This window comes from Empidonax traillii, unplaced genomic scaffold (genome assembly GCF_003031625.1).
Source record: "Empidonax traillii isolate 1590-97213 ecotype Southwest subspecies unplaced genomic scaffold, ASM303162v1 scaffold59:size1551110, whole genome shotgun sequence".
Classification (NCBI taxonomy): domain Eukaryota; kingdom Metazoa; phylum Chordata; class Aves; order Passeriformes; family Tyrannidae; genus Empidonax; species Empidonax traillii.
The window spans coordinates 1045075-1067719 of NW_020955252.1; the positions used below are offsets into that span (position 1 = coordinate 1045075).

The window sequence follows — 22645 nt, forward strand, 5'->3', positions numbered from 1 at the left end:
CAGGGGAGGGGGTAGTCCTTTCATAAACCTGGTTTTCATAAGCAGCAACTCCAGGGAGTAAAGAGATACATCACACCTGAAGGGAACTGAGGTGTGCTTTGCATCTTTCAAAATCCAAGGTGTGTGATTATTTCTTGACTCCCTGACTCCCCCTCACATCTTACAGATAGATTTCCTGACTTCAGCTGGTTTAATATTGAACTTACCACTCAAAAGTCAATATTCCACTTACACTTTGAGTTTTCGGTGACCTATTTAAAATTCATGTCTTTGAGCACAGTGTCCTCAGAAGCCAGGATAGCTTTCCATTGTGTAATTTCAGTTTAATTATACCAAAAGCAGAGCGTTTGTTCAGTTATTTAAAGCAATAAAACCCACAATATCAAGCCATATAAACTGCAGAAAAAAACCCAACTTGAAACACAATATTAAATTTGAGCACTATGGGGAAAAATAGTTTTCAGCTAAGACAGGAATAGGACAGAGTCTCTGTGTGTATAAACCTCAATAACTTCTACTAGAATATCCCTGATTTTCATAAAAATTAAAATTCCTGATATTTTCAGAAGATCTATTTTTAAAGGAAAAAAATGTATTGCAGTAGGTAATACTCAGCCTTTATTGAAATTAGCAATAAAGAAAAAAAAATCAAGAAAGGTGTTTGAACTGTCAAGGTGGTTCTTTTCAGGCATTATCTCATTTAGGTTACAGAATTACAGCATATAGCAAACAAAAGTGCTTAGGATATTACATTTTTTAATCTCAATATCATTAATTACATCTACAATGAAACTTCTCTCATTTGTACTGCAATATTTTGAATATGCCTCAGATATTTTATTTCAGTTAAGCAGTCAAGAAGTACAGACTGCCCATGTGACAGACATTACTAGGATGTAACTGGACTCTTCTAACTATAACTAAAAAAACCAATAAATGTGCAGTAAAAAAATAAAAATTAAAATAAATCACAGTGAACACTTACAAAGGAGTGTAAGGGGCATCACCCATTTACTCTCATTTTTTGCTGTCTCACATAGTTATTTAAGGGGGTTGTTACAATTCAGTATAGAAATGAGTCTTTCCCACCTCCAGGGTAAATAGTGTATTTGCACAGAACAGGTGCAGGGACAAGGGCCACACCATGGGAGGGAAGAAGATAAAACCCATAAGATAAGAAATCATTTGTTGTTTTGGTTGAGTCCAGCTAAAACCAGTACAACAGAGAAAGGGGCTCCTCTCTCTTCTACCTACAATACTTCCATGCTACTGAAGTGAATAGAAATGTACATGGCATCTAAAATTCAACCAATGCATTGACATCAACAATAACTTTGGTTTCTTTGACTTTTTTTTTGCCCCGGTCTCTAATTTTTACAGAATCAAATATTTTTTTAAAACAATTTTGCCAAACATGATAACCAAAATGCAGGAGTAAACCATAATGTAAGAACATCCCTTATGTCTCTTGCCAAAGGCCAAAGCCACTGCTTCTATCTGAATTTCTGTTTACTCAACTCTTCCCTAAGCAATCAGACCCACTGGCAATCTCACTTGGAAAATAAATCTCAGCACATGGCCAAGAGATGGACATCAGTACCTGGAGCAGTGCACTGCAGGGTGATACTACAGTACAAATGTTAATGTATAAAATACCCTTTGTGAAAGCAAAGCCTTCATGCTAATTATGAAACAAGTGGGAAGGTAAGAAGACATTAAATCCAATCGCCCGCTTTACTTAATGACTGGTGCTTCAAGAAAAAGTTCTATCAAGTACATGTTTTAGAAATCTTATTTCTATATTCTACTTACTACAGAGGAATTTTAATGTTCCCCAAACTTAACGGTGCAACATTTAATACACAACCACATCCGTACTTCACAGCCAAAAACACTAAAACTAACACTTGCAATGAGGAAGTTCCCTCCCTTGGAGGTTAAATATTAAAAACACCACCAAGGAGACAGACATTTCTAATAGAAGCATTGTTTCCACATTCATACCCTACCTCAGGACACAGCAGCAGTCAAACACACACAATTCTTTTGAACAGTTTTCCAAAGCGTAATATCTGGTTCAGGAAATGTCCTTTGTGGACTCATTCTGACATAAAAGGATGATAATGGACTGCAAACCTCTGAAATCTTGTATTTTCAGCCTCACTTGAAAGCAACACACACTAGAAAATTTTTAGGAGCTGTATACATATTTTTCTTTGATCCAGACAACATAAGGCAAGCATTCATGAGTGGCTGGGTAAGCTCTCTTGGATCATATGAAGAAGGAACCATGAAGAAGCAGTGAGAGCTTTCCAGTGATAACCAACATGCCTCATGGGACGTTTTCTTCCACGCTAAGTTTTGATTGTCTTAACACACTTAATCGACTGTCTTCTTCTTTCATCTTATCTTTCATCTTACCATTTTCAAAGCTGAGTCTGACAGCCAGCCCTGTCAAACTGTTCCCAGCTCCAACAGGCTACTGGAAAACTGCACCGTATAAAGCACTGACTCACCAGGGAAAACTTGGCTATCTCACCTGGCACAGCCAAAATGAAGAAGACACTTTTAAAATAAATTCTCCTTAAGCAGTTTTGTCTTTTGGATTTGCTGATACTAAGTCCAGTTAACTAGCATTAAAACAAAACCTGTTAATTCCAAAACTGAAATAACACAATAGACAAAGCAAATCTTCAAGATACGGCAAAAAAGTCACTTTCCTAAAAACCTATGCAGTTACTGCCTCAGAGAAACATGAAGTTCACAGAAGAACTTTCCAGAATAGTGACATATGCACCAAACCCCTGGTGCAGGTTACCACTGGTCAGCAATGCCCAGGGAAGGGTGTTAAACCTCAGCAGCAGCCATTGAAAAAGCACTTTTTACCTGGACTGTAATGCTGAGCTGTCCTAGCACATTGCTCCAGGTTGTTGGGGACCTAAATCTTACTAAGACTACTGATAAGAAACACATGTTTGCTTACCATTACAGGCCACAGGATTTATTGCCAAAAGTTGTATTTCTCCACTCCTCTATGGTCTGCCCAGTCATTTTGAGATTCCTGCAGCAGAGGGAGTGCAGCCCGCTCAGGTATAGTCCTTGACACTAAATCTTTCGATGTATCACACACAGGAACCTGCAACAAGACAGGGAATCTTTACTCCAAGGACCACTGCAGGCATTAACTATGCTTCTATTTCTTCCCCTCCTAGAAAAATCTACTCAATCTCTGTCTCTACATACTATGAACCTTTACCCAAGCAATCAATAGAAGAAAAAGTTCTTAATTATACTGTGACACACTGCAGCATGAATATAACTTAACTGAAAGACTGAGATGGAAATCTCTGAGAAGGTTGAAGACTGATGAAAGGCATCATCTTTATGCTAAATGATCCCAATGCTTTTCAAGCAAAGCCTCTGTGACAGCAAAGGACACTCTGCTAGAAATAGTATAAAAATATTTCACTGAATTTCACAGCATTATAGATAATGAAACCCATAAGTACTTCAGTAAATTTTATTACACACAGGATCAAATATCAGCAATTTAAAAAACACTCCAAGAAGGGAATCTGAAGCAAAACAGTGCATTATTCAAAACAGCATAAAACATCACAGACCTGCAAATATGACAACATGGTAGGAGCACAAGAAGGGCAGAAATGAACATTCCCAGGATATCATGGACAGGACATTGTATCTCCACATAGGCAGATGATCAGAAGACATGGTCAGGTATCATCCCTGAACCCAGAGCACCAGCTGTCTAGTAGGGGAATTCATATTATACGTAACAGTCCTTGTCTTTGTCTTCCTTTCTACTTTATCATCTTTACATGCACTCTGGGAACAACTGGTTAGATGTGTCAAGATGCCAAGAGTTCAATACCTCAGCACAGTATCAGGTACCAGCAGGAGCCCTGAGTGCTCACTATTCATGCTGGAATCCAGTGTGTGCTCACCAGAGGCAGGAACCAAGAAGAGTAAATGGTTATACAGCTGTGCTGAAAGAATGACCCAAAAAGAAGCCCAGATCAGGAAATCCAAATTAAGATGTCAGTGGGAAACCTGATACAAGTTAAATAGATGTGCTGGGAAGGGACCAATTCAACATCTACCTCATTGTTCACCCCAAAGCTCTGTCACTAGAAACCCACTTTGGAAACCAGAAGGCATGGGAAACTGCCAAATAATCTGGCACAAAATCAGAGTGGATGCAGAGTATTCTATCACAACAAGAATTAAAACAAATCTACACTAATTTTCAGTTAAATGTTTGCAAGAACACCCAAACTACTTGAATCATCACTCCAAATAGGCACTTCATTCTCTCCCCCTGGGCTAAATGTCCCGTTCATCCTAAGCTCTGGGACAGCTGTGACCAAGTTCCATTGGGTTTTGGCCAGCAGTCAGCTGTACCTAGCCAAGCCCAACATGCATCCATATTCATGAAAGTGAGGTGGTACTGGAAAAGATTCTTACGAGAAAGGTCAAAATCCTGATGAAGCGTTTTGGCAGCCTTGGAGGCAGATGAGAGGGAAAAAACTATGATATCTCAGGGAGTTCATCTGAAAAGGCAGATACAAATCTGCTGTCTCTGTGCACGCTTAAAAGCAGATAAAAATAAGACTTGGTTCAACCTGTTACATGTTCAATCTGGAATGCCCAAATAAATTGCTGGTTTACTTTCCTTGTATTATGTATCCAGCATTAAGGATGAGTTCCTGGTAATCATGAGATGCCTCGTGCCTTTTAAATGGACCACTGTCATCTAGAGAGCAACACTGGGCACTGTTTTACTGGTGTTCAATTGGGAAAATGAGGAGAATGCCCAAATATTTTAGAGCATCTGAGAAATTTAATTATTTTAGAAAAATGAAGTATGATAGTTTTCAAAAATCACCTCATTTTAATGAAGGTGCTTAATTATAGTAATTCATACTTACAACACACCTAGCTGGTCCTCAGAGAATTAATGTAAGGACTATACCAAACTCACAAAATTGCACTGATTTTCATTTTTTTTTCATTTTTAAAAGATGTGCCTAAAAATACACATTTTGCCAGAGCCCTGGATAAAGAGTTGCATGCGAGATTCCCTTCAGATACAGAGGGATCGAGCTGCTGCTCCCCTAGAAGTGTTCTCGGGATCAGGCCCTGGGGACAGTATCCTTCCTATATCATACACAGACACTGCAAACAAGGATAGCACCTGGCAGAAACATTTCACACCAAAATCTAATGGGAAGGGAGCTAAAAAAGAAAGACATTTGTAACCGAAGCTCCTCGGAGGCACAAAGACCCGTCTGCTGATAAGCAGCAAGTTTCCGGCAGTAAAGTGATACACAGAGTACTTTGAACCATTTTTTTGATCTGCAAGACAGACAAGCCTCCCTGCATTCAGCGCTAACCACAGGTGCCTATTTCCCTAGCAACAGCTTGTGGGGCACTTTCATTTTGACTGAAGAACATTTAACCAGTTACATTATGAGCCCTGCCCCTCGCTGCTACCGCAGCAGTTGCTTTTCACACCTCCCAGATTGTTATTTGTGTAGTATTGAGCTGGTGGATCAATGCTGCACCTGCAGCACAGGTTTGCTGTATTGGGGTTGGTGTTTTGTTGGGTTTTTTTTTAAACTATCTGAACTTTATCAACTAAAACTTGTCAAAAGTTGGGGGGGGGGAACCCTACACTATTAACAAAAGGTCTTCCTTCTTAGTAACACCTCTGCCTATCATTGCTTTCCAGATGTTTCCTTTGAGTTTGGAGTATTAGAGCACACAGGAGAGAAGAACACCACAACAGTTTTTGATTAATTTTAGGGAGACTTAATTAGCTTCAAGAAACACAAATTTCACATAAACTCAATAAGACAGTATATTATAAAAATCCCAGACCTACCATCTTTCACCAAACTTAATACTTGCTTGGAGCAAAGACTTGCAAAGTTGGTTGATTCTTTCCAGTTTTATTTAAGACAGTCAACAGCAAATGAAATAAACTGAAAACCCAGAATTTGCTGTGGCTACAGAAATTGTACAGAACCTAAACAAACACTGATTTTCTTTGACTTCTTTTTCAAAAAAGCCCCCTTCACTTTTTCTTTTGGTGCATTTATGAGATATGCTTTTTATTGCCACCAGTAACTTAATTTTTTCAACATAAATAGAAATCCTTAATGATAACTATTTTCAGAAGTGTTCACACTATCCTTACTCAGACTTTCTGATTGGTTCAGTGGACACCATCACAAAACTCAGTAGAGATACACTGATATGCACCAAGAGTTTCTGGTTATCTACACAGTTTATTTATTAACTTCAAACTCTAAAGTTGCCACTAGACTCAAGGTTTATCCTGCTAGGAGATACAGGAGCAACACCAATTCTGCCGGAGCTCTAATTTGAATGCTCATCCTGAATATCCACAATTGTAAAAATGTATTAATTTATTTCAAATAATCACATCTACACTGAGAAGTGAAATATTTTACAGGAAATCTCTTTTTAACAACTTCACTGATAATCATTTTGCACTGAAATACTGACATTCATTTGAAGTATTGTTGGACAAGATAGCATGGCATAAGGTGCATTGAGTACCAGTTTGAAACTATTTTATATCTAATCTGTAAAAAGCACATTTCATTACAGTAATTTTAACTGAATTAAAGTATTTTAAAACAAAAACGTGATGTGTATTGTTAAAATCCTGTGCTACACTTAAAATCTACCTTACCCAGCAGATCCTTCAGATGTTGTTTTACAACGCTACTAGTTATTTCCCCTCAGCTACATACAGTTCCTATTTAAAAACTCTCAATATTTTTCAGAAATGTTTAAAATCTATTTTGAACTATTTTTTAAAAATGAACACTAATTTATAAATCGAACTAAAACTATTACAAATAATGGGGTGTTTCTTTCTATTTTAATGCCTAGCTAACACACTTGCAGATCTTCTAAAGATCACTTCCATGCTAGATGACAGTATAAGGAAATATAAATTGAACTGATCACTAGCTTAAAGTTTATTTTTACTCAGAAGCATTCAAGACAGTCTATTGTAGAAACAATAGAAATGCTCAGAAACAAAAAAGAAACTCAGAACAAAGCAAAAAATATTAGATAAAACTGGCACTACTTCTTGTCCCACGCTACCATCAACATTACATTGAAAACCACAAGAAGAGTCAAGAGTGTGTTGATTTCTCCTATAAAAGGGATTTTTAAATTCCTAAACTACAACATGAAGGAGCATGCTGGCTGTACATGTTAGAACTCACTGAAGAGCCTTCAGTTCCCATCTTCATCTTACCTCTTGCTGCAGCTGAACTTGGCTACCCCTGTCTTACAAACTCACATGAAATGACTGGGCTTTTTGCCAAAAACCCAAGAATGTTATTCCAGTGACCACATCCTGCGGTTCAAGCATAATAAATTCCAGAATGATTTCTCTCATCTGTAATCCCAAATTTCCATCCTGTCCACATACAAATTCTCCAAACCTTCTGAAGGCCTAAGTGCCAGTATGAGCAGGACAACTGCTGTGGTTAAAGCAAAGAACTCAAATCCATTTTCCAGCTTTTAGCCCTCCTATGGGTTTTCTGCTGGCTGGCTCAAAGTGTGTGGTATCCCCTTTTTCTCTCCCAAAGGAACTGACCTAATACCAATATCCACCCACAAAAGGTGCCAACAAAATAAAGGAATACTCACAAGACTTTTAGGAATACAGTAGTCCCAAGCTTATAAGACACAAATAACTCTGGACTATAGCAATTCATTACAGTAAACATCTCTGTTGGCACTTAAATATTTTGCTGGACTTTAATCTCATAATTCCAGAAACTGATATAATTCCTGGAGGAGAATGTCTGTTCAGCTGTGGCAGGAAGCACAATGCTGGGCTTTAAACATCCCATAAAATAATAATTAAGTTATTGTGTAATTGCATTATATTTTTAAAAATAAATATATAATTAAATAAGAATGCATGATGTTAAGGACAGCACAACATCCACCCTTCAGCTCCCACTGACAGACATGGTGGTTACAAATACAACACAGTCAATCAGTGCTGTAAATTCAGTTACACAAACAGGGGCTGGGGGGAATCTTTCATTTAACACCAGTTTTTTGGTAGCAAATGAAATCAGCATCTCTGAGCAATCGTATGACAGAGCAGTGGATGAAATCATGAAACTCCTTTCATTTCTTTCAAGTGCTTGTAACACCACCACCACTTTTTTAGGCCCGGTTCAAGCTGACACATGCACCATTACCATCACTTCCTCATTGCTCACACACAACTCACCACCCGAGCAGCAAAGCCTCATATAACGGGGAAGGGCCCACGTGGGAAGTGAGAGATGTGAGGAGTGTGTTCAAGTACAACTACCTACTACAGCAAGCGCATGTTTATTCATAAATCACCATCCTCCCTACACACGGAGTTTAAATTAGTTTAACGAACAGGTATCTAGAAAGGAAAGTTTTGCTGCTCATTTTAAAGAACTAAACCCAGAGGTCTTGGCTGTGGCTCTGCAATAGGGGCGTCTCCTGTAACATTCGCTCGACAAGTTTCTCTTTCTCTTCCCTCTTCCTCCCCACCACTTGCTCCTATCTTGTCACCACACCATTCTTTTGGTACATGCCTGTCACTTTTCTAGGTCTACATGCAGTCAGATCAGCTCAAAAGTAACCATTTGTCTCTCCTAGGTTTTGTTTCTTTTGCCCAAGAGGCAGATGGGTCACTGACTGTGCAGCAGCTTTGAGGGCAGCTCAGCCGACACAGCTGAGAGCATCTGGCTGCTGAGCAGAGGCTGGACAAGGAGGTGACAGCAGGAACGTGCTCCTTAACCTGAAAATGTTGCTGCAGCTGTCATGGGAAGAACTGTGCTCCCACATGTGGCCCAAGATAAGGGACAGCCCAGAGAGGTGTCAGGCAAGGGCCAGCAACAACAGAGATCAGCTTCACAGGGAAAACAGATCTCTGTGCCTTTCCTAAGCAAGTAGTCAGGGTGGTCTGTAATTCTCTATTTTAACATCCAACAAAAGCCATTACCAGTTTATACACACTCCACAACCTGCAGGAAATAACCAAGACTGTAAAGAATGGGGACTAATAAATATAGGCAAGCAGGGAAGACTCACCCCAGTCAGACTGGCTCAGCCCATCTGTGAAAACTGAAGCTGGGAATGAAGAGATCCAAGATGCTTTCCCAGACTAGGGAGGAGAGTGGTAATTGCATCATTTTTCTAGATGAGCAGTGTCAACGATTTAGGCTGTGAGTCAGTACTGAGCCAGTCAATGCCCTGTGGTGGTCCCTGGGGCCCTGTGCTATTAGAAGTGATGACTTTCACAACCAGCTGCTGAGCAGGATCCAAGCAGACTCGCACTTATTAAAGAAAGGAGAAGTGCTACTTTATTTTTCAGTAAGAGCAGGAACATACTGCCAGTACTTTGGGCAACTTCCAGCAGCCAAATTACTGTCAATGTCCAGAGTGCTTTCCACTTTTGTCTGGGAGCCTCCAAGATGAGTAAATAAAACCTCATGTACTCTTATTTCTATCAACATTTCACAGGAAAAAAAAGCCAGAAATAAATCAGACTTGCTAGAATCACCCTGTGGAGCACTACTCACATCTTTTGACTGCCAGGTTTATGCTTCCACCATGAAATCACACTTCAAGTTTGCTGCCTAAAAATCCAGTCATTTCATGTGGATAAAAAAAAAGTGCTCTTTCCTTCCAATTTACGAGTGTTATGTGACAAAATGTACACCCAAAGGACCTGTATTCAAGGGCAGGAATAGGGGAGGAATAATTAAGGGAGCTCGCAGATAAAAAGAACTATTTGAAGAGCTTAGCTCACACTTTTAAGCAAAAGGGAGCTAAGCACACAAACTGAAAAAACATCAATCATTTCATGACCGTTTTGCAGCTTATTTGTTTTCTTACACATCTTAATTTCAAAACCAAATATTTTTGCATTTCATGACCAGCCTCAAAAGAAATATGAGTTCCCAATGAGAAAGAAAAGAAAAAGCCACATTTACGTGAGTGTAGTGTTTCTGAAGTAACACTACAAATCCCCAAATATTTACAAATCCAAACCCCACACACTTTCACTTATTTTTGTTGTCTTTAAATTAAATTTAACTGACTTCCACAAACTTTCAGTATGAAACACCGTGGTGCTTGAAAATGGAAGTATGTCGAAAGCCAAATTTTAACAAATGAAGCAGAAAACCACAGAAATACAATATAATGCACAATATGACAAATCCTGTGTTTGTATCTGTCACTGAGTCTGCCCACAGTATCCAGGAGCTAACCCAAGTGTTTCAGGGCGAGGAAAAACATAAGCCATGTGCAACCCTTTAGTGACATGAACCATGCATAAAACAGGCAAATCTACATTTTTAGGTCCTCTATGTATTGCATACAGACATAAAAATGCTGTAACATTTATTTAAATCATAAAACACTGGTTTACACCCAGACTTTTACTACTTTCTCATCAGCCTAGGCATACAGACGCTACAAGCCAGAAATGAGGAAAGAAAGGAACAAAATGTAAGCAAAAATGTCTGGTATGTATTTTTGTTAAAAAGTTCTAATCCACTCCTTAAAATGACTGTAAGCAGATACTGTATTCAGGTACGAATATGTTGAACTATACCAATAATTTCACCACTGTCTATTTGTTAAATGTAAATATAGGCATATACAAGCACAAAAAACAGACGATAAAGTGAGTTGAAATTAAATACATGCAAACAGTCAGCACTTAGGTCCCAAAACATTCTATTCACTCCACAGCATTTTTACAAAAAAACATGACTGCTTGAATGTGTTCAGTGACAAGCACAGAAAAAGGTTTTCACACAAGGTCTCAGCTTCAGAGGAAGTTCAAAAAAAAGGTGCCTGGGAGAGACAACAGATTTGTAAGAAATGTGCAGAAGTTCAAGTGATGTTCAAAAAAATTCAGTGGGATAAAAGAAAAGTGTCCCATTGGGAAACATACTGTACACTGTCAGTAGCTAATATCAAGCACAAATAAGGAAAGCATTAAGAAAAAATTTTAATATTTAGACATTAGATAGGTACGATGAACATAGAAACCAACATTCATCAAACTCTCCAAAACCACCAATTTTACGAAATCCCAATTTCTTTGGCAAGATGACACACAGAATAGTAAAATAAAGTAAAACCAAGCTGAAAATCAAGCATCCCAAATATCAGAGAGATTTTTACACTAAATGTCCACTTTATCACCACCACTGCTGAAATAAATCCATACTGTGAACAAAAAGCAAGAACCTGAGTCGCCCACAATAAAAAAAAAATTAAGATTTAGAGAAAATTATATTCATGACAGCAAATATAATCATTAATACATCAGTTCTTTTAAGTGGTGTCAGATTTTATCAATTTCCCCTAAAGTTTCCTCCTTTGGCTGAGACGAAGCCTGGCAGTTCTCACAGAACCACGTTTCCCAAGGGACTCTGATCACAGCCACGTGTGCGTGACCTTCCCAGGGCAGATACAGCCTGACCAGAGGTCTGATGCTCCCCTCTTGCAGACAGGGAGCACCTCCTGGTCTGGCAACTGCTCCTCCTCCAAGAGCCTGAGCGACTTCCCCAGTCTGCCCTTGTTCCCTGACCCTACGGAAGGATCAGGAGGTCAGCGTGAGGAGCGGGGATGATTCAGTGAATGACGCATCAGGGAACTCAGACCGCAGGTCAAGAAATCCCCAAAAGAAAAGGCATATTCTCATTCTGGCAGAAGTCAAACAAAAGAAATGCCAGGAAGCTCATCAATAAAAGCAGATGTTTGTGTCAGTACTCCTGTTCTTGGTCAGAAATTAGCCTCTTGCACAAGCAAGCTATAGTACAGTACAAACCCAAGGTAACTGTATGGTGTATTCCACAAGCATCGCATATTATCTTTGCCATAAATTCCTTCACATAGTGTGCTTGAAATCTGAAGTTAATGTTTCATTATAAGGAAATACACGTAAAAATTTCAGCCACGGGCCCAAAGAAAGTGCTTAAAAGTTTGCTGACTTCTCCACTAAGACAGGAAGTAAGTTATAAGAATGATTTAGCCTACTGAGTTAAAAAGTTAGCATTTTATCAAAATATTAATAATAGCAGACATTTTTAATGGACCGTAAATCACAAAATTGTGTTTTAAATAAAGCTTCTAGCACTTGGTTGCAGAGAAAAACTCAGCTTTGGCCAAAAGTAGACAAAAATTCATAGGGGAAGTGAAACATCAGCTTACAGTTCTGAAATGCCTTTTTTTGTTTGTTTGTTTGTTTTGTAAAAAATTCATAACCAAAAGTTATGTTTGGCAATACTGCAAGGAGGGTGCAACAATCCACCAGGTTACTACTGTGTAAAAAAGAAGGCTTGGCTTCTTTAAACAGAGAAAGGGCAGGTGAGTAAAACCTGCTGTTAGCTATATAGCTATATAACCCCTTCTGTTAGCTATATGGCAACATAGAAAAGAATTAACAACAAGGATTACCTTATGGGAATACAGGCAATCATCCTAAGCATCTTAGAACTAGAGAAAACTGCTTGATCTTGGGATTCTTCTGACTCAAGCATTACTTCCAACCAAAAGGCACACAATGCAGTTTGTGTTCTACAAATGGTCTGTCCAAATTATCAAATTATCCAGATTTTAAAGATCTTTTTTAAAAGGCTACCATGGTAAAGAAACCTACCTACCTAGTTGCACAAACAAATTATTAGCAGATCAACTAAAACATGACGATTAATAGCATGTAAAATCTTCCATAGTAACTGCCAGTGTACAAACTCATAGCCTCCTCTAAAACAAAGTAGAATTGCCTGCCTTGCATTTACCTTATGCAGGATAACATTATACACAGGTAATAACTAAGGCATTTTAACTTGCTCCCTGGCAACATTTTGTGCAGTCACCCCCTTAGGTTAGAAGGCAGACCTGTTGCCTGCCTGGTTATTGTCCAAAAACCAGCCTGGCCATCGTTACCATGTTGCTCCCAAATGTAAAAATATACATTTACATTAGAAGATACACACAGCCTGACAGTGTACACTGCTGGGGGAGGTGAGGAAACAGTGCCATCATAAGCAGCTCCTCTCTGCAATCACAAATTCCTTATGACTGCCACGGGAGCCTACATATGTATTCTGAAGTTCAGACAGACATTACTAACACTCTTTAAACATAACAGTCCTTTGTTCCAACAGGCTTAGGAAGGGCTGGTTGGATGGCATTGTGTGGCGGCAGAAGCAGTGCTCAGCCTCCTCTGCTGAATAAGACACCAATAAAGACCATCCACAATTACCCGGGCTGTTCCCCAGCAGAACAGGTGGTTAGTGCGTACAAAAACCAGTTTTTCAGGTCTGAACTCAGGCTGTGTGGTAACCATGCAACAGACCACCCAAGGGTTTGTGAGTGACCAGAGGGTCACACTGCAGCAGAGGGAACAGCAAGAGAGTCCAGATCTGCTTGGATTCTTCTCATGGAGCAAAGAAAAGCACCATGGGGGTGTCAAGTACAGTGACTGAAAAACCCTGGAGAGAGAGCATTGAGGAAATCCTAAAGAGCACTTCAAAGAAAGAAGATGCAGGGAACAGTATGCTGTACTGTTCATTTTGCATTGACCAGCAACCTCCAGCGTCACCTGGAAAGCTGCTTTAAAAATTCCTCCAAGAACTAGCTATACATTTTGTGGTCCTAGCATTTGGGACTCCAGAGGAGTTTGCCTACTTCAAACAGAGACAGTCAGAACTGATTTTAATGTCCAGGGCTGTTGTTTCCAAGGTGCGGGCTCAGTGAGCAGGTGCAGAGAGGCAGCACCCAGAACCCCAAGATCTTAAAGCACTCACACATGGGGAGAACACAAATACAGCTGGCTGGTACCTTGCAGAGAAGGCACAAATCAGGGTGATACCACCACTAACTACCACACAAAAAGAGAACTTACTAAATTCAATCATAAGGTTGAAAAGAGGGATAGAGTTGTTCCCCACTCAGTCTGCACAATTCCGCTGCCCACTGCTAGGCCACTGCTCTGAGAGCAAGGTTCAGGTCCCAGCAAATAAAAAATATTTCTGGACAACTTAGCCTCCAATGTATTCCGCAGCTGCCTTCAAAAGTGCTTCTAAAACTCACCAGGCTTCCTTTCCCATTCAGGGATCTCCACAGTCCCCACCTCAATGTTGGTAATAATCTAAGACTGACTCTGAATCAGGGCGAGTTGTTCCCAGGTCCACTACAGTATTATAATACAATAAAATTAGGTCTTCTCTGCCTGCATCCTCCAGTTATTGCATTTCTGGGAGGGCAGTGCACAGTTAAAGAAATCCAACTTCCTCCCCACCCACCCACCCACCCCACTTTTTCCCCTCTTGAAAGCTCCTCAGTTTATAGTGAGAATATTTTTTATAACATGTAAAAACTGCAACAACTGATTCCCAGCTTACCAATTCCCAGATTTCCCACACTTTCCACAGCCAACACTCCTCAAACTTACCAGCAAGTAGTTAGTTTGGTTGTTTGGGGTTTTTTTGGCAAATGCTTCTTAAAAAATTAGGTATTTGTAAATACTCAAGCCAAAAGAATGATGCCTGGGATACTGATACACAGAATGTGATGAAGAAGCCAGTCAGAAAGGTAAAAAGGAACAAGCACAGTATCTTTTAGATTCTACAGCTTTCAGAAATGACACTTTAGTTAATTTATTTATACTAATAGATGTTTATGTATCCTTGTATATACATATTTTGTTGGCAGCAGAGACAACTCAAGGAAAGCCTAATGATCATGGAACAGCGCAGTTCCAAACAAATACAGCAGAACATATTTCCAAATACAACTGCCTGCATAAAATTAGGACAAAAATTAATTCAACTTGTAAAACAAGCGTTTAATGCTACTCTGACAAACCAGTTTAGCTACAACTACATCCAAATTCCCTGTGTAAACATGCTTGATATGGTTATGGAACACAGAGCCAATATGAGAAAAGAGCAACTCTTATTTCTTGCCTAAATCTGCCCAGAATCTTGAAAAACAAAACTTCCCCCTTTGCTCTTCCAATATGCTATTCATTAATTGGAACTTAATCTCCTTTATCTAACAACATCTCTAATTAATTGGTCTGCACCTGACCAGAAGCAATTAACACCCACATGCAGTTCTGCTCACACTGACAACCTGTGTCACTAAATCATGTTCTACAACTCTGCAAGAGAGCTCTGAACATGCAAGCAATCAACACATCAGCTCACTGGGGAAAATAAAACTGCCTATGTGGAATTTTGCCTATAGTAGCATTGCAAAAACTGCATCAAATTGTTTTTACAATGTAACTATACTGGTTTTTTTTCCTATTTCTTTGAAAGCTAAACATGGTGTTTATACTCTTACCAAATCAATTCTCACTTACTTAGAGCAACTTCTAGCTCTGACTACCTTCCAACAGCTGTGGATTTTGTGTTACTATCTTGTAATACTATGTGCAGTAACACTGCACATTATTAGGCAAACCACAATATATGTCAACTCAACTGTTGCTCTAGCACTGCAAAGCGTCTTCTGCCTTATTCTAGAAGTGCAGCATTCTGAGGGAAAAGGGAGTGGGGAGCTTGTAACTGTTACAATTAGCAATCTAAAAATAAAAAGTAAAAACTACTAAATTCAAAACAGGATATACTCCTCAGGAACTAGCAAAAAACTAGAGGTGATTTTTAAAAAGTCCTACAGTGAAATATTTTTACATTCATTTCCTGCTGTAGAAGTAAAACAGAAGAACAGAGCTCAGTCTTAAGAAATACTGGAATTGGGATCACAATGCAACTGGCAATACCTTCAACCAAAACACAGTCCAGATCACTTTTCCACCATGTTTGCAGAAGTATAACTTACCACTTGGAAAACCAGGAGCCCAGTTTTACAGCACAGCCACCACCAGAAAGGAGGGAACTGTCCCCATCTGTCTCTCTAGAAGTTCAACAACACGTTCTTGCCGCTTCCTCCAGCCTGGTTGTTCTGTTCCTACAGAGGAAAAAAAAAAATCATACTTAAAAAATGCTTATACTATTCAAAAAATTTCTTTTGGCCCATTTAGTTCCATGAATCATCTCAGCTGCAGGTCAGATGAGCAGTGCTGACTCCAGGGAGGGGTGGGGGCACAGGGGCAGGAAGCAAGCAGTGCTGCCCACTTTCAGTGACAGCTCTCCCTGAGCCAGCTTAGCTACACCAGAAAAATCACAGCAGTCATTGCATTTACTCCTGTGTTCAGACTTAAAGTCATATAAGGGTATTTCTAGAAAAAAACAAACAAACAAACAAACAAAAAACCATATTTTTTTTTACACAGACATCATTAGTCATTTTTACGTAACTAGTGAGCAGAAAGGAATTTAAAATTCCCAAGACCTAGAAGTTATAAAGCCACAGAAGTAGACTTTGCCTCTGTTTTATTCCTGTCTTCTAACAAACTGCACAGGGCCTACATACACTAGTATGTAGGACATGGAATTAGCAGGACAGTAAGAACTTGCACAATTCAAGTATTAAAACTGATTCACTGTCTTTATCTGTGATAAGAATTCTTAAAGTGTTTTAACCTCAAAACTCAGTTCCTGATTAATATTCATGAGTAATGCCTACATACATTTCTCACATCTTCTGTTATTTATTTTAATTCATCTCAATAAACGTGTATCTCACAAATATATAAATGTTTGTTTCCTTGGCATTGAAATGATTGTCATCTTCACAGCAGCAGGCTTGAAACCACTGGCAAAGGAGGACGAGAACACCAAGCAGAAAGTGTCAGGAAGTGAGAAAGTTTTGATAGCAGTACCCCAGCTTCCTTTCAAATGAGGACATTAAAACCAAAATTCTGTTCTGCTACTGAGACTAATTTTTGTGATTCGATCCCACATATGCTCAGTAGCAATAAGGAAAAAGACTCAGACACACAGAAAAGCTGCAGTACAAAGTTCATCCTCTCTCAGCTTGACCCAATCTGTTTTTCCCCCCACAGCCTGACTAAGTCTGAGCTTGTTTCAGCAAGCAGGTCCTGCCTGAAATACCGTAACAGATGGGCTCAGGTTGACACGAGCCAGATGCTAAGAATATCTGGCATTTAAATGATCAGGGCTTTATCATCCATTTCCATTAATTTCAGCTGAGTTTGAATAAACCTCAGTGAGCTCAGTTGGTCTGAATTCACCTTTGGAGCTCCTTCCCAGCTGCACTCCCTACCCAGCCCTTCCACGTGCTCTGTCATTCTATTGGAATGCTTGTTTCCTCACCATTTTGGTTACTTGGAAAATGGTATACAAGTAAGAATTAGTCACCTCTAGGTGGTTTGATCATCAACTAGTTCTTTAAAAGAACCCCCAGTGTAAATGTATGTCTTTACATCAATAAATAAATCAGAAAGCATCACAGATTGGACATTAAGTATTAAAGTTAATAATAAATAAAACCCAGGTTATATTGCAAATGAAAAGCATCTTACTAAAATATTTTATTTAACTCACTGAAATGCTAACTATTCATTATTAGTCATAACAAAAATTCATTGAATGAAAAGCAACAAACTGAAACCAAAGTCACAGGTAAATTATTATACAGTCACAGGTAAATTATTTCTACATTTATCTACCTGTAAAACCCTTATTATGTTGTCTCCTTCTGCGAAATAAAGCATGCAGTCTTAAGACCTGAAAACTTTATCAAAGCCCTTTAAAGCATTTTTATATTGATTACATTACATTATAAAGCCTGTGGCTTTATAACCAGCCATTTACAAGGCAGCATTATTTAAAAAAAAAAGTAAAATAAGGATTTATTGCTACTCTTGCTGAGCATCTCAAAAACACATTCCTTTTGTTGTGGGCTGAATGACAACTCAGATTTCAAACAGTATTTATTTCTGCATCCCAGAGAACAGAAGATGGGACAAAGCTCTATCACTACACTTAAGCAAACTGTGATGCAGGACACAGGAGAATGAGCCTGAAAATTACCTCCTTAATTATCTTTACCAGAAGGCCCTACAAGCTGCTGAGCAGAGCAAACATACACACATGGCCTGCAGTGAACACAGAACACTTGTAGCACAGGGGCACTTCAGGGCACTTTAGAAGTTGCCAGAAGCAGCCACTTGTATTCAGAGAAACTTCTCACCTTTCTCTGACTTATGCCAGTTACAGCCTTGGTAACCTTTGTTATTTCTGTTTTTAACTAGAATGCGTTACTTATTCACTTAGTTTTATGCCCAGAAACAGAAATTAAACACACCCTGTTTGTTCCTTCTCTCTAATTACAGATCAGAAGCTACTTTTAATGCTGAAATGAGGATTACAGAACAGTTGTTAAGAGAGGAGCATTTTGGCCATTAGCTGTGAAGAAGGCTTTTAGGAAAAGTGGTATGTGTGGCATTGTGTCACATGAGAGCCAGCTTTGATTTTGTTTCTTCTTTAGAGCACCAATAGACCTGAAGCCTCTGAACTGCAAGACCTGTGCTGTAAAATTCAAAACAGCAGCTTGGTTCTACAGAGGAAAGGGTTTATTTGATTTTTATAAAAATGTTACTGCAAATAAGCTACAAAAAACAAAGAGGTTTGAAGGACACATTTTGACACAAACTCATATCATAACTGCAAGGTACTGAGGTAAAACAATGCCTCAGTTAGAAAAGGAACAGTAGCTTCATCTTTTATTCAATTTCTCTGTTTATCTCTGAGGAACCTAGACAAAACTGTTCAACTTTTTACACCTCAATTTTACTAACTCTGAAGAGGTAACACTCAGCAATAGCAATCTACACATGGTGCGCAGGAAATATCATTACAGCTTATTTGTGCTATCCTATGTTATACTTGTTATGCAAAGAACACCTCTAAAGGAAAGACCCAATGTAGAGCTTGCCCCTCTGCCTGCACCTATGGAATACCCTGCTGCTTGGCACCACAGGACAGAGACTGGATCCTACTCAAGGAGTCTCAGGAAGATAGGTTGGCATAAGAGGCAAAAGACAAGTAACACCAACAGTTATTGAAAGGGATTTTCCAGTCTCTGGAGATAAGAATGATAACGATTTTTATTATGAGATAAGAGCGTTATAAAACTCCTAATTTTATAACATAGCATTTTTTCCCAGGTGAAAATGTTGTGTTGGGTTTTTTTTAAATAAGAGAAAATCCTAGATCAATGTCTTTACTGTTTTCAAAGTGTAAAATCTAGAATTCATGTTTTTCAGCAACACAAGACAGACTCTTCATGAAGTCTGCCGTAATGATCTAAGGAAGAAGTTGCACTTCCTCATTGTAGTACAAGATGATTTAACTGCAGGGTGGTTACAAACTATTTCACACTGTAACATCCTGTCAGCTTAGCAAATAATCATCTTGAAACTTTGCAGATGCTGCCTTAATAGATTATCTCCCTACTTACGCAGTATTCAGCCTTCGAAAGAACGGCTTAGCTCCCCAAATGGCTCCTTAGGAAGAAAAGAGCCATCTCTGGCTCAACCAGGCACCAATTTTTGGTTTCAGTAGTTCAGTAGGGTCTGTAACTGCACTTCAGCAGTATGCCTAGGTCTCTGGAACTGCTGGTGAGCACAGCTGTTGCTCGGAGAGCAAAAGAACAGCAGAGACCAGCGAGTGGCCGCGCAGTGGCCAAGGCTCCCTCGGTGCCAGCGAGCACAGACCCCACACCTCGGCCCCGAGCAGCAGCAAACAGCTCCAACACCCATCCCACCGGCTGCTCTTACACACCTGCATTCCCAGCCTCATTTGGTATCATTACAAAGCATTCTTTGATTTATTTCTGTATAGAAAAGGTCCCAATGACACTTGTGATACAGAAGCCCTGCCAGATGCTTAGCACAGTTTGACTATTACATTTTATTATCCTAAACCACCTATCAAATCCAAGTAGACTGGATCCTTTTCCAGAAAGATAAAATGTACCTTCAACACAAATGATGAGACTGAGGGAGTAATCACTAAGTGAAGTATTTCACCCTGTTTTACAGTCCTCATAAGTTATAATCAGGACAAGTTTGATAAATTCCATAATGTTAAACCCAAGCCAAAGTTGTAACACAAAAATAAATCTAAAGTTTCATTTTAGAGATTTTACTGTAAATTCAGGGGGGATACTGTCTTTGTTTTAATTTAAGAGCAACTGGCAATTACACAAACACCCACCTTAACAGAAAACAGTGATCATCACCTCTAGGCTTACATCTTAAACTAATTAGCTCTCAACCAGCACCTGCTCTTTCACTTAGCACAAGCCATGAGAACATAAATGCCCACATACATTAGGGAATGAAGTCTATTCCTTGTTTACTCTTAATGGTGTTGACATTAGCTTCATTAAGAAAAATTTAAGAAGTTTAATGGCTGCTTTACAAGAACCCCCAATGACCCTAATTGCTGTTAGTAATGGCTTCTGGAAGCACAAATAACATATTATAATGGTCATTGGAAACCTGTATTGGCTTACTGTTTTCAGAGTGGTATTCTACATACCCCTGTTTTCCATTCCACATTCCTCTATCACAGGTCTTAACATACACCTCAACACATTCTTCTTCCACCTATAGGGGATCATAAAAAAACTTACAGATGGGACTTCAACATTTGAAAAGTCAAGATACCTAAACAAACAAAGAAACTCCTTCAGCACAAACACAACCACTCTATCCCACAGTTTGCTTTTTTCTTTTTTTTTACCTAGATAAAGCATTAAACCCTCCTAGAAACTTTCTCTTTCTCTCCTGGAATCTTGCTTGCATAAAAATAATATTGAAAATTTTTCTTATTTATCCTCAAAATATATCATAGCTACAGAACTTCTTGATTGTACTTTTTCTTAAGGTGAGTGCCTTTTAAAGTTCCCAGGTCCTTATATTCGTTAAAACAAACAGACAAACAAAAACAAAAAACCAACCCTCTCCCATCATGAATCTTCACAGAAAGCAATAAGGTCACTAATGCGGATACAGCTACATCTTATTTCCTACTATGAAGAAATTTTCATATTGCAGTGGCCAGCACAGGACACTTTATTTCCTATAATAAATCACAAACACTTCAGAATCAAAACCACAGGTTTTAGGTACATTTGTGTGGATTCCCCCATCTTGTATTTGCACAGCACTTATAACAGCATGGTCTTGGGCCAAGGGCGTCAGGCTCTCAGCAGTACAAATAAAATATAACACATCTGAGAGAAGGAAAACAGACTTCTATGCTGAATCAAATTCAAACATTACAGTGCATATTTACTTTGTGTTTCCAAAAATGCTTTCAAAGTGTCTCTGCCAGTTCTCAGCACTTGTGTTGACCACATCCTTTACTGGTCATGAAAGAAGTCTCAGGCTCTCTCTTCAGTGTGGTCCTGGGTTGTTGGTGATGATATTCACCTGTTCTGGGATTTCCTTCATCTGCCAGCGGCAAATGTAAGATCCTTGCAATAATGTCCTGGTGCTGTGCTACATGCATTAAACTATTTTAATCCCTTTATTAACTTGTTATAAAAATACCATAACACATCCTACTGAGATTAGAAGCAATTTACCTATTCAGCAGTAAACAAGACACAAGCCAAACTTCTGTTGATATTTAAAATTTTCCCTGGTATGTAAGTAACTCCTTCAGCAACTTAAAGCCCTATTACACTAAAGAAGTGCAAGCCCAAAAGGATCTGAAATACTCCATACTAGGGCAGTCAGCTTTTGACTTTTGAGAGCAAAATACAAACCCAAAGTTCTCCATTCACGCGGCGGGCAGAATCCCACCCCAGTTCTCAGGCCTCGCAGCTTTACCAAATCCGCCTTTTCTAAGCCAAATAAACTTGAGAGAAAAGATTTACGGGCCCGAACATTTACTCGCTGTTCCCAAGTGTATCAAGTGGTGTCATAAGAGATAATAAATAACCATTATACGGGAAACCTTCGACGGTTTTAATTTCGTGCTCGGCGGAGCGCGACCCCCGAGCCCTCACCCTCCCGGGGCATCTCCCCTGCCGGGGCGGCCTCTCACCTGCGGCCGGCGGGAGAGCAGCGGGTCGGGGCTGGGACCAGGAGCTGCTGCTGCTGCTGCTCCTCCTTCTCTTCCTCTTCCTCCTCCTCCTCCTCCTCCTCCTCCTCCTGCCGCCGCCGCCCGAGGTGTCTCTGGGGCCCGCGGAGCCTCCCCGGCGCGGCGAGGGCGGGACGCACCGCGGCATCGCCCCTCCTGCCTCTGCCGCCTGCGAGGGACGCGGGCGGGACCTACGCGAGGCATCGCCTTAAGCCTCGCCTAACGGGGCTCCGGCCTCCCTCAGCTCTGCTCGCCCTCGGGGTCAGCACAGCATCGGGAAGCGTCCATGTGCCCTCCCCATCAGCACCCACGCTGTACAGGGGTGGAAACAAATTTCTGCCCCGGACTCTGAAAAATGTGAAGGTTTACAGCCAGCTTTTTAAAAATCTGGCTGCTGTTGGGGTGCTCCCGGCAGGATTCCCCGCTTCCCCGCAGCCAGGCTGTTCCTGGGGACAAGGGCCCTGAGCATCCCACGACTCCAGTTTCCCATCGCTCTGTTGACTGGAGTCCCCTCAGGCTTCTTC

General features: G+C 39.8%; 1 protein-coding gene across 1 annotated transcript in view; it reads right to left on the bottom strand.

Annotated features, from left to right (window-relative positions):
• The window catches only part of ADCY7 (adenylate cyclase 7), a 61553-nt gene extending 39385 nt beyond the window's left edge, over positions 1 to 22168 (bottom strand). The window contains exons 1-3 of the mRNA XM_027879814.1: positions 22086 to 22168; positions 15940 to 16068; positions 2984 to 3136 (exon numbers count right to left, since the gene is read on the bottom strand). The gene's annotated coding sequence lies outside the window, so the exon portion shown is untranslated. The remainder of the gene's footprint in view (positions 1 to 2983; positions 3137 to 15939; positions 16069 to 22085) is intronic.
• Positions 22169 to 22645: the final 477 nt, after the last annotated feature.